Source organism: Falco rusticolus, chromosome 6 (genome assembly GCF_015220075.1).
Source record: "Falco rusticolus isolate bFalRus1 chromosome 6, bFalRus1.pri, whole genome shotgun sequence".
Taxonomy (NCBI): domain Eukaryota; kingdom Metazoa; phylum Chordata; class Aves; order Falconiformes; family Falconidae; genus Falco; species Falco rusticolus.
In genome coordinates this window covers 45,717,061-45,727,046 of record NC_051192.1, presented here as the reverse complement: position 1 = coordinate 45,727,046, position 9,986 = coordinate 45,717,061, and the positions used below count along the sequence as shown (strand labels likewise).

The window sequence follows — 9,986 nt, the reverse complement described above, 5'->3', positions numbered from 1 at the left end:
CCATTGGGGTTTTGTGGGACACAGGCACCGACTGACCTGGCCTTTGAGCTTTTCAAAATGAACCCCTGGTTTCTGGTGAAGGCGGCAGGTGCTCACACTTTCACAATGGAGGGTAGGCATTCAGCCTGTTGTCTGAGGTGCATATGCATGCAAATCCTTCCCACCACTGCCTGGGTGCAGTTAAGGATAGTGTCTTCTGAGATTATGCAGACTTCAATTTCAAAAGGGTTTGATGTGACCGTCTAGTCTGACCTCCTATACTTTAGGCTTAGTCTTACAGAGTAAGCCTAAAGGTCATGAAAATAATATAAAGGAGTTTAAAAGAAACCAAGAGTAAAAGTGAAATTCACTGCATTTTACCGGTGCTATTTTGTGGCTCTTTGCTTCCTCTGTCAATCAAAAAGAGATTAAACTTCCTCACTTACTTAATACTTGGCTAAATGTTATACAGTCCATTGGCTCCTGAAAAACAGTGTCCCCAATTACACGGGACTTCTACTAATAGAGCTCAAGTTAAGCAGTAGTCATTAGAGTAAATCAGACATCTCTGTGAAGTGGCCTTCGGCTGAAATTAGGTGCAGTGTAATTATGGCCTTCAGGGCATGTGGCTTGATTGCTTACAGATTTGCATGTTTCTTTCTGTAAGTGTCATTTTTCTAAATGAAAAATGTCTGTCTTTTTTTCTGTACGTCCTTTCAGTTCATAACAAAGAACCTCAAGTATTTCTTGAGGCCTCCTTGAGAGAATTCTATTCTTACCAGGATTTCTAAAAGGGAAATAAATGGGAAAACAGGGAGAATTATTGTATTTCCTCTTGCTCACCAGAATCTAACCTTGTCTGAACTCAGCAGTCAGAGTGTATTCAAGCACTAGGGAAGCAGAAAATATTCAAGTTTGTAGAATAATACCCTTAAAAAATTTAGAGTGTTGAATATTGGATGATTAGCTGAATGAGATTGCTAGACCTAATGGGTGGGAACATTACCCAAACTTCCCACACGAAATGAAGCTTGCACAGCTACACTGTCTTTCTAGACTGCCTATACCTCCTCTGCCAGGCATAACTTTTGAGCCCGCTGGTCACTTGAGCAAATCTGATGGAGACATGGTGTTTCAAAAGACATGGAGTTGTTTCAAGTTTTCTGAAGGTGGTCAGTCAGAGGGGAGGAACGAAGAGGCTCTGCAGGAGCACAGCAGCTTCCCCACACGGGGTGTGGGGCTCAAACCCCTCACAGCACGTGCTGCCCTGGGTTGAGCTGCCAGAGGGGAGCAGGATGAAGTGGGGGGATGTGGAGACTGCCAGGAGGGTGTGGGGAGGCTCCAGGGGGTCACTGCGGTGTGGGGACCACAGGCTGGAGGTGGTGCATTGAGACCAAGAGGTTGCTAGGGCTGAAGGACATCAACTACCAGGAGCCCAGCTTTCTTAATCTTGTTGGGAATGCGAGAATTTGTCAATCCTGTGTAAAGCGAGCTGGGGAATGAATCTCTGTGCGTTTATGTGGACAATTTGAATGTGTTATTCCACACTCCAGAATGTGAAGTAATACTTCAGTCCCCCTCAGCCCCCTTCCACTCCACTAATAAAGCACGTGAGGATGAAAGCAGGCTCTTAGAGCAGAGCAGGCAGGGCTGGGAGGGCATGACCAGGACTGTGCAGGGGCACCTGGGAAAGCCTGGGCACTGTGGCTCTCCTGCATCTCAGTGCAATGCTCCTTGGACACTGTGCCTGTGCCGTGCTGGCCCTGTGGCTGCTGCCAGGGTCATCATCCAGTTACAAGGGCCACCTCACATGGTCCCACAATCATGACCTGTAACTGTGTCAGAATTTTGTTAAATTGCTTTTCTTTTGTTGTTTTTTCTCCCCTCCTTTTTATTTCTTTTTCCAGGGGAAGAAGGTGGGATGCTGCTGCTTAGCAGGAAGATGTCTTCCAATTACAGCCGCTCCTGCAGAAGCTCTGCCTGGTGCTGTTTTGTTTATCTTCCCTGTGAAGGTTGTGAGAAGAGAACCAAACCCACCAAGTGAGTTCAGCTTTAAGGAGTAACCTCTATGGTATCTCTCCTTTTGCATCAAAAATGTGAAATAGAAAATGACAGCCACCTTTTCCTTTTCTTCTTTTCTTGCTGCAGTACAGTTTCTCCCCTGCCTGGCATACTGATTTGCTGGAGAATCCAGGCAGAAATTCAGTGGGAAAAAAAAATCATTAACTACAAGCAGCCCTTGCTCAGCACTATATCATGGTGGGACCACTTATTCCACCCCCCCACACCCCCCCAGACACTTCTTGTGTAAAGTAGTGTCACATTTCTACAGCATTTCTTCCTCTTTTCAACCTTTAGCCAAGGAGAATGACTGAAATAGGGCCCACAAATCATCTCTTGGACATCTTAGAGATCTTCCTTGTCCTTATGTGTGCCACACAGCTTTCTCAGAGCATTTTTGCATCCTTGAGACAGTGTGTCACAGTGCCAGGATTTTCTGGTTCTAAGGACTTTTTTTTGTTTAAATTGAACTGTGCACAGAGCTTTATTGCTGCTGCCAAACCTTAAAAGTGTCAGGAGAGTAGCCTAGAAGTTGTGAGTTAAGTTGAAATTGTGTTTGTTCTTTTTTGTGTTTGCGTTCTTATTTCTGAACCTGGGAAGTGCAGCCAAGCTTGCTTCTGCTATGAAGAGAGCTATGAACATTTAAAAAGTGTGCAATTCAGAATTATAAAACGTTTGGGGAAGGAGCTAAGGAAAATGGCAGATTTAACGCAGAATTCCAGAGGTCAGTTAATCCATAAAGATGTTGAAAATTCATTGTAGGAGAGATTTTAGTGTGTTTAGAAGATAACATTGGTTATGTGGTATCTGACCCAAGGTTCAACGGGCCCGGAGCGCTCTTTCAAACACTGTCTATAGGTGAAGACCTGCAGAAGAGTCTGAGCAAGACAAGCATGTGTGATACTTGATGGTCTCCAAACCTTCAACCTTTTGAGCTCTGAGACTTCATGGCTAGATGTGGTCCCTGGGCAGTTCCCTCTGTAAGAATATGTCCAGCCTTCCTTTGAAGCCGCAGAAACATACAATCTGCAGCGTACTTTGTCAAGGCATTCCTGCTGCCTTTTTTTTATTGCTGTTTTGAACTTTGCTCCTATAAGCTTCAGTTGATGCCCCCTAGTGCTGGTACTGTTAGGGAAGCGGGCAAACAGTCTTTGCCCACCCTCCATACACCTGGTCATGGTGTTGCAGACTTTTTTCAAATAACCAGAAGTCACCTTGTTAACAGAATGCTGTGTCCCACCTCACTGGTTTGTTCCTTGTACAGCAGCTTTCTCTGTCTGATCTTCTCTCCTGCCTTCTCTGAATATCTGCCGGTTCTTCTGGCCTTGTGAGGGATTTTCTTGCTCAGTCATGATTAGTCTGCAGTTCTTCATGGCTGGTGGTAGTCATTGCTACCCTGAATAACTTTGTATTCTTGCTGAGCTTTCCCACTTCACCCTTTTCTAAATTGCATGTAAATACACAGAACAGCACAAGTCCCAGCACAGACCTTTCTTGAACTGCTGCTTACTCTTCACTGAGAAAATGCTGCTACTGTGTTTCCCAACTATGCCAATTCCTTCCATGGATGCTTGGTTTCTCCTAACCCTTTGGCAGATATTTCTGAATTTCAAGGCAGTCTGTGTCAGCCAGATCACCCTTAGCACAGGTTTGTTGATCCCTTTGCAGATCTCCAGGGAGACCAAGGCAGACCTTCTCTGTATAAAAGCCATGCAAACTCTCCTGGTGTGATCATCCCAAGCAGACTGTACTTCAGAGGCCCACTGAATTTATTCTTTATTACAACCTCCCCGATTGTCCTGGCTCAAAGGACAGGCATATCTTTCTAAAAATTGGTGTCACTTGCACCTATAACCGTGGCTGAATGTTGCAATGCACCTTGAAGCTGAAGGGATAGTCTCCAGGAGCTCAGCACCCTGATGGTGTCCTGGCACCTTCTCTGGCCAGTTTGTGGGGACACACTGCACTGAGCTCAAGTGAAAAACTGTGCTCAGAGGGAAGGGCTTTACAGGCACATTGTGCAGCATCTTTTGTCTTAAAGCATAGACAGGGAACATAGGCTGAGTGCTCACATGGGATGGGAGGTGTTCCATCCCTACTGTGCTGCAGCTTAGTCTCTCTCCTCCCCTCTCCCCTGCATGTGCTGTGGGCATAATGGATTTTCCTAGCTCACAGAGTTAAGGTTGGATAAATAGACTGCAAACAGCGATGACCTTATTTAATAGTGGAATTGGTGCCGTAGTAGTGCCAAAAATAGGCGGGAGAATGTACATGCAGCAGCAGTGAAGTGTTGCTAACCTTGTATGACTGAGCGAGAGCTGGCACGCAAGGAATGTCTTTTGGGGAGGGAGTTGGAAAGCCCTGGCTGAGCACAGCAGGGTCAGCCTCTCCTCATGGAACAGGCACCCGTTTCCCTTGTCAGAACATCACCTTACAGAGGACTTTTCACACAGGGAGATTTTTGTCTGACTTGACCCCTTGTCAAGTCAGAACTTTTGGGCCCTACTTCGGACTGTAAACCCATACCTTCAGACATGTTGGTAATCAGAAGGAATTTTTTTCATGATCTGGAGGTGAAACTGGGATGTCAGAAAGGGCCAGGCTTGTGAAACACATACCAGCAGGTCTGTGCTGTCACAGAAGTGCATGTTGGCTGCAGGTCTGTGAACAGTACTTCCAATTGGTTTGAGTACAGTTATTCCTTATGTTGAACCACACCTCTAAACTTTTTTCCACATGGAAATTACTTTCAGCAGGTGGTGATCTGCAGAAAAAAAATAATTGTTCTACTCAGTATTATGAAAGATATCACAGACTCTCTGAGGCACGTTGAAGTGTGTGCTCTCCCCTGCTCTGTGGATTGTGCATTAGTCCAGCCGCACCTAACAGAGGCATTTGCATGCATAATTACTGCCATTTCCTCAAAATCAAATTACTTTGAATTAGAATTTAAAATGATTTTACAATTACTGAACCATACTTGCAGCAAGAGAGAGAGCAGTGTTTTTACTGTGCTGCATTTAGAAAGGGACAGAGGCTCTTAACTCTTTCAAGAGAGCAATTATTTCTGAAACACATATTCTGAGAAGCACATTGTATGCAGGGATCCTAATCTCATTTGCTTTACATTGCTAATCACCACTGGAGCTGGTCATGCTCTCATAAGTGAGATAAATTAATTTTCTTCTTAAACTTTCTACAGTAGAAGAACATAAAATGTCCATAAAATATCTTATATTAATGTCACATTTCAACAATGGTTGTATGGGCTTCTGTACAGAGTTGGTTTTTTGTTTTTCAAGTATCCAGCAAGGTTTTTCAGGGCTTTTCATGATAGGCTGTATAACTGTACGTGCAACTGTGCATATAACTGTAAATGAAGATGTCCCTATTACTATGTATAGAAACCATTTAGATTGCTAATGGGAATGTTCCACTTATATTAGAGACTTGTATTTCCTAAAAATATTCTCTGAAAATTTACAGACCCTGAATTTCCTCATGTCTTGTGTCAAAGGATGATCAGAGAGATTGTCTGTCTTTCCGTCTACCTGAAACAGAACCACATAATAAAAGGGAATATATGAAAGTGATGAATCATATTTTAAAGTTACGCTATGGGGACTTTAGCTGGTATTCCACATCAGTGCATTGAAGAAAATAAATGTATTCATGTTTCTTAGTTCCTGCAAACCAGATCTTGCATGTAACTTAAATGACTTCCTGGCTAGCTATCTAGCATGATTTCACAGTCAAAGCCTTATTATAAACATCTGCTTGAAGAACCCATGCCCTGCAAACTGTTAATAAGGAGTCAATGAATCCTGATTGAGTCAGGGAATATTTGATGTTCAAGATCATAAAATATTATGAGAACAGACATTGATTTTACTATCTTCTGCCTAGAAAAGGAATGAAATTAGTTAAAAGGAATAATAAAAGAACTTTTTTCCTGTATTTTATAAAAACATAATGACATTGTGTAGCTAACTTGAACTGACAAGAGCAATGCAATGTAAAGTTTACATTCTTACTACCTTTAATCTTGCTGTGGCTGAAGGTAGTGCAATGCACTAAGCAATAATACTGTGGAAATAATAAGACCAATATAATTGTAAATCAGGGGGCTGGGAAAAGGAGAGCGTGACATGTTTCTTGTCAGATTTATTGGCAGAATGTCAGAATAATGTTAGAATAATCCCTCCTGAAACCAATAGAGGTCCCTGAATTAACAGTGACGCGAGAATTTCCCTGAAGTTTGCCTCATCTTATCCCAAATGTCACTATTAATTTACCCTATCAAGTTATGGTATGGGTTTAATGGGACACTGATGACAGGAGAGGCATTACATTATTGCTTTCTTCCTTCTTTTGCTCAGAGGAGGGTCTTGCCAGGCGGTGCAGCTCTGGGAAACCAGCTCTGGGGAACCTGCGGTGCTTCCTGGGGGCCATCCGTGGTATGGGTGGTGACTGCTGAAGGTGAGCTCCTCTGCCAGCACCCAGATAGGTCAGGTTATGATTTCACTGACCCCTACATCCTAATTGGAAGGGTAGGCAGTATTTGTGCTTTTAAAGAGTATTGGGATGTGTGGTGGAGGCTGAAAAGGAAAACCTGTTATGGAATTGGACAGCAAAGAATGAAAGGAGAGGGGAGGTGGGGGATTGAAGCAAGAGGAAGATGGAGAAGCAGGAGAGCACAAGGGGATGGAGCAGGTAAGCAAGCAGATTGTAAATGAGTGGAGCTGCTTTCTGCTAAGTGGCTCCCAGAGGATGACATTGGGGAAGAGAAACTTGTCTCTGGGAGGTCTGAACTTACTGCCTTCCTCTGTGCTATGACTGCTGTTGTCAGCATGTTGTCAGTGTATCCCCAGGAGGGTTTGATACAAATATAATGACCAGTGTGGAAAAGAAACCTTTTCTTATGCCACCTACTAGCACAAGAAGCTCATTGATGGAAGAGTCATGGTCATTCAGGCCTTTTCCTTCTGAAGGGAAGACTGAAATATTTTCAGATGTCACAGTTATCTGCAGGAACCAGCCATGAAAGGACCTGTTCTTGAAGGAGATGAGGATTTAGCATCATCTGAGGCATTTTGTGTGACTGTTGCCAGGATGCTGGAACAGCTGGACCATTGCTTGGATCTGTCAGTGTGGTGTCTGTTCAGAGGCTCATCACACAGTTTTGCTGGATGATTAGCTGCCTGAACCTTCTCTGACAGGAATAATGCCGGGCAGAAACCAGACAGGACAGTGCAGTACAATACGTTTAGACTGTCAAATGCTTAACAGCAGAGCTCCTGTTGCGATTCAGTCGTGCCAGTAGCATAACGCCAGCTTCTGTCCTCATCTGACACTTCTGTGCTGCTCAGAAGGAACCGCTGGGGAAATATGCTTTCACAGATTGTTAGTTGTACAGCCACGTCCCTCAGAGCCTTGTATAATAAGGCATTGGCTGAGGAAGGGAAAATAACCAAGTGCTGGTCACGTATCAGCTCTGTTTTTGCTGTCAGCATGACCTCAAAGGCAGCTGGCGCTGGGTGTGAGGTAAAGCTACTCAGGGATCACCTCAATTAACAGCAGGGTAGGACAAGGCCCCTGCCTGGTTTCATAGATAAAGCTCTGCTACTTTTTTATTTACTGAGCGTAACCTGACTAAAATGAGCAATTAGGTTCTTCAGCTACAAAGAATCACTGGCAAACCGCTAAAGCAGGATCCTCTGTGTGTGTGTACCTGGTGGCAAAGCATGTTCCACAATGACAGAGTGCTTCACAGTTAGCAGGGGCGGGGGGAACCCGTAGCACAGACAAAGCAGTATATAAGTCCTAATTCTTTTTTAATTTTGCAGTGAAATCATGCTGAAAAGCAGACAGTTGCAGTCAATATTGAAAAATGATCTTACCTATCTTTTTGGACAGAGAAGATGCTCCAGCATTGATTAGCTGTAATGGACTGCAGCACACCGATTGCAAGGTAAGATAGATTGATTGCTGGTGGGAAGACACTTGGTCCTGGGGTGGCACCTTGACGATCTTTAAGAGTGTCAGCCATACATGCAGAGCTGTCCCAAACGGAACTTAATGTGCAGTAAACAAGGAATCTGTTGCTGGAAGATAATCTGGGAGCATCAGGAAGGGCAGCAGGCTGCTCTGTCACTATATCGGTGACACCACAAGGTGAGGGTAAGGATGCTGGCAGAATGCCTGGATTTCTGAGTTTGTTCAGTCATGGTGCACATTATATTTTTTAGAAACACCCATTCATAATTTTTTAAGTAAAATAACCTCTGTGGAGTCTAAGCCTCCTATTCCTCATACCAATGGCTAGAGCTGTAATATATCTGTGGTGGGGCAACATGGGATCCTCCAGATCTTTTGTATACCGATCATCATTTCCCTTTGTGAACTTTTCCACTGGTGTCAAGGTCCATGTTCCTATTTTATGACAGATATTTTTTTTCCAGTCAGAAAGTAGATCTTTTCAAATGGCTGTCATGGCCTCAGCTTTTATATTGTTTTAATGAGACAACAAAGGGAAGAGTTTCACAGTGGGATGCAGAGAGGATTTTGCCTATGGAATTAGTCTGAGCTTTTCAAAGAATTTAGATCCGAAGGAAAAATCTCAGCTGAACCGATTTCCAAGCTTTGTAGGCTTGAATCAGATCTAAGCCCACGGGAGAAACCACATGTAAAGTCCACTGGCTGGTGGAGTAACAAACTTCAAGCGGTTTAATTGTGCCACATAGTTGCATTTTTCAAATAGTCCACTAATACCCAGTTTCATTTCAGAGAATGACTGTCTATAAGGAAGTGTTAGCTGAATAAAGTCAACTGATTGAACAGCACTGGGCCTTAGAGTCATTGTGAGAAACGCTGCCTTTTTGTGGATCAGCCAGGGAAAGCTGCAGCATCTTTCTCTAGGAGGGAAGACAGTAAGTGTTAATCACCCCTTGGCAACCTGTCAGGTGGTGGACTGCAATCCAAGAGGAGCGATTTGCTGATTAGCTGATACGGCAGGTCATGAAATAAATATTTACACACAGGGTAAAAGTAACAGTAGAGTTGGGCAAGAGGTCTGCATCTCCTGAAGTCTTAGATCAGTGATTTGGGGGGAAAAGTGTTTTTCTTTCTGGCCTTAGGGAAAAGGGTGAAAATATCTGTTGGGTTCTCATTGGTGGTCCTTTAAATTCTCTGTGTGCTTGGGATTGCTCTTTGAAAGGGTCACTTGAGATGGGAAGGAGATCTGTAATCCTGGATCCCTTGGCATGTGGCTTTCCAGCCTCAGGGCCCCTGTGGAGCATGCTGACTCGACCACCCAGCTATCCCATTGTCCCCGGATACCAAGATATTTCATGTTATCAGATACCCTAAAAATGTCTCCCACAGTGGGAGATGCCTCTGTGGTTTACCTGACAGCTGGGTCAGCATATATGTCTGGACTCTGTGTATGCATGGATATGGCAATCTTCACTTCCCACCTTCTTTGACAAGCTTCCTTTGGAGCAAGGGAGAGGGAAATACTAGAAGACATCACCCTTGATGCAGCTGAACCAGAGTCATGGTGATAGTTAATGCTTGGCCACTGATGCTACTGATCAGAAGGGAGGAAGGGTTTTGCTTGGAGGCATTTCCAGGTGGCTGCAACAGCCCCTTAGGGAGAGCAAAGAAGGGGAGATGCTTGCTGTTAGACTGGGCAAGGAGCCTGTGTGATCAATCCACTGTCCAGGCAACACTATAGACAGTGTGGTAGCCCCTGTGAAGGAGAGCAGTTGGAGGGGAATTGGAACCTGGGATGAGTAGACCCACCTCCCCACCTCATGGAAGGGAGGAGGCTGTGGATGCCCTTGGCAGTAAGGACAGGTCTTCAGCCTTGTGATGGATTTCCTCAGGAGGCTGGAAGATTAAATTCATTCAAAGCATGTAAAGAGGAATTTAAAAAAACCCAACCA

At 44.2% G+C, this 9,986-nt stretch overlaps 1 long non-coding RNA gene across 1 annotated transcript in view; it reads right to left on the bottom strand.

The window, feature by feature from the left end:
* Positions 1-3,420: 3,420 nt before the first annotated feature.
* The window catches only part of LOC119149829, a 27,828-nt gene continuing 21,262 nt past the window's right edge, over positions 3,421-9,986 (bottom strand). The window contains exons 2-3 of the long non-coding RNA XR_005104873.1: positions 4,366-4,376; positions 3,421-3,431 (exon numbers count right to left, since the gene is read on the bottom strand). This is a non-coding gene — a long non-coding RNA (uncharacterized LOC119149829). The remainder of the gene's footprint in view (positions 3,432-4,365; positions 4,377-9,986) is intronic.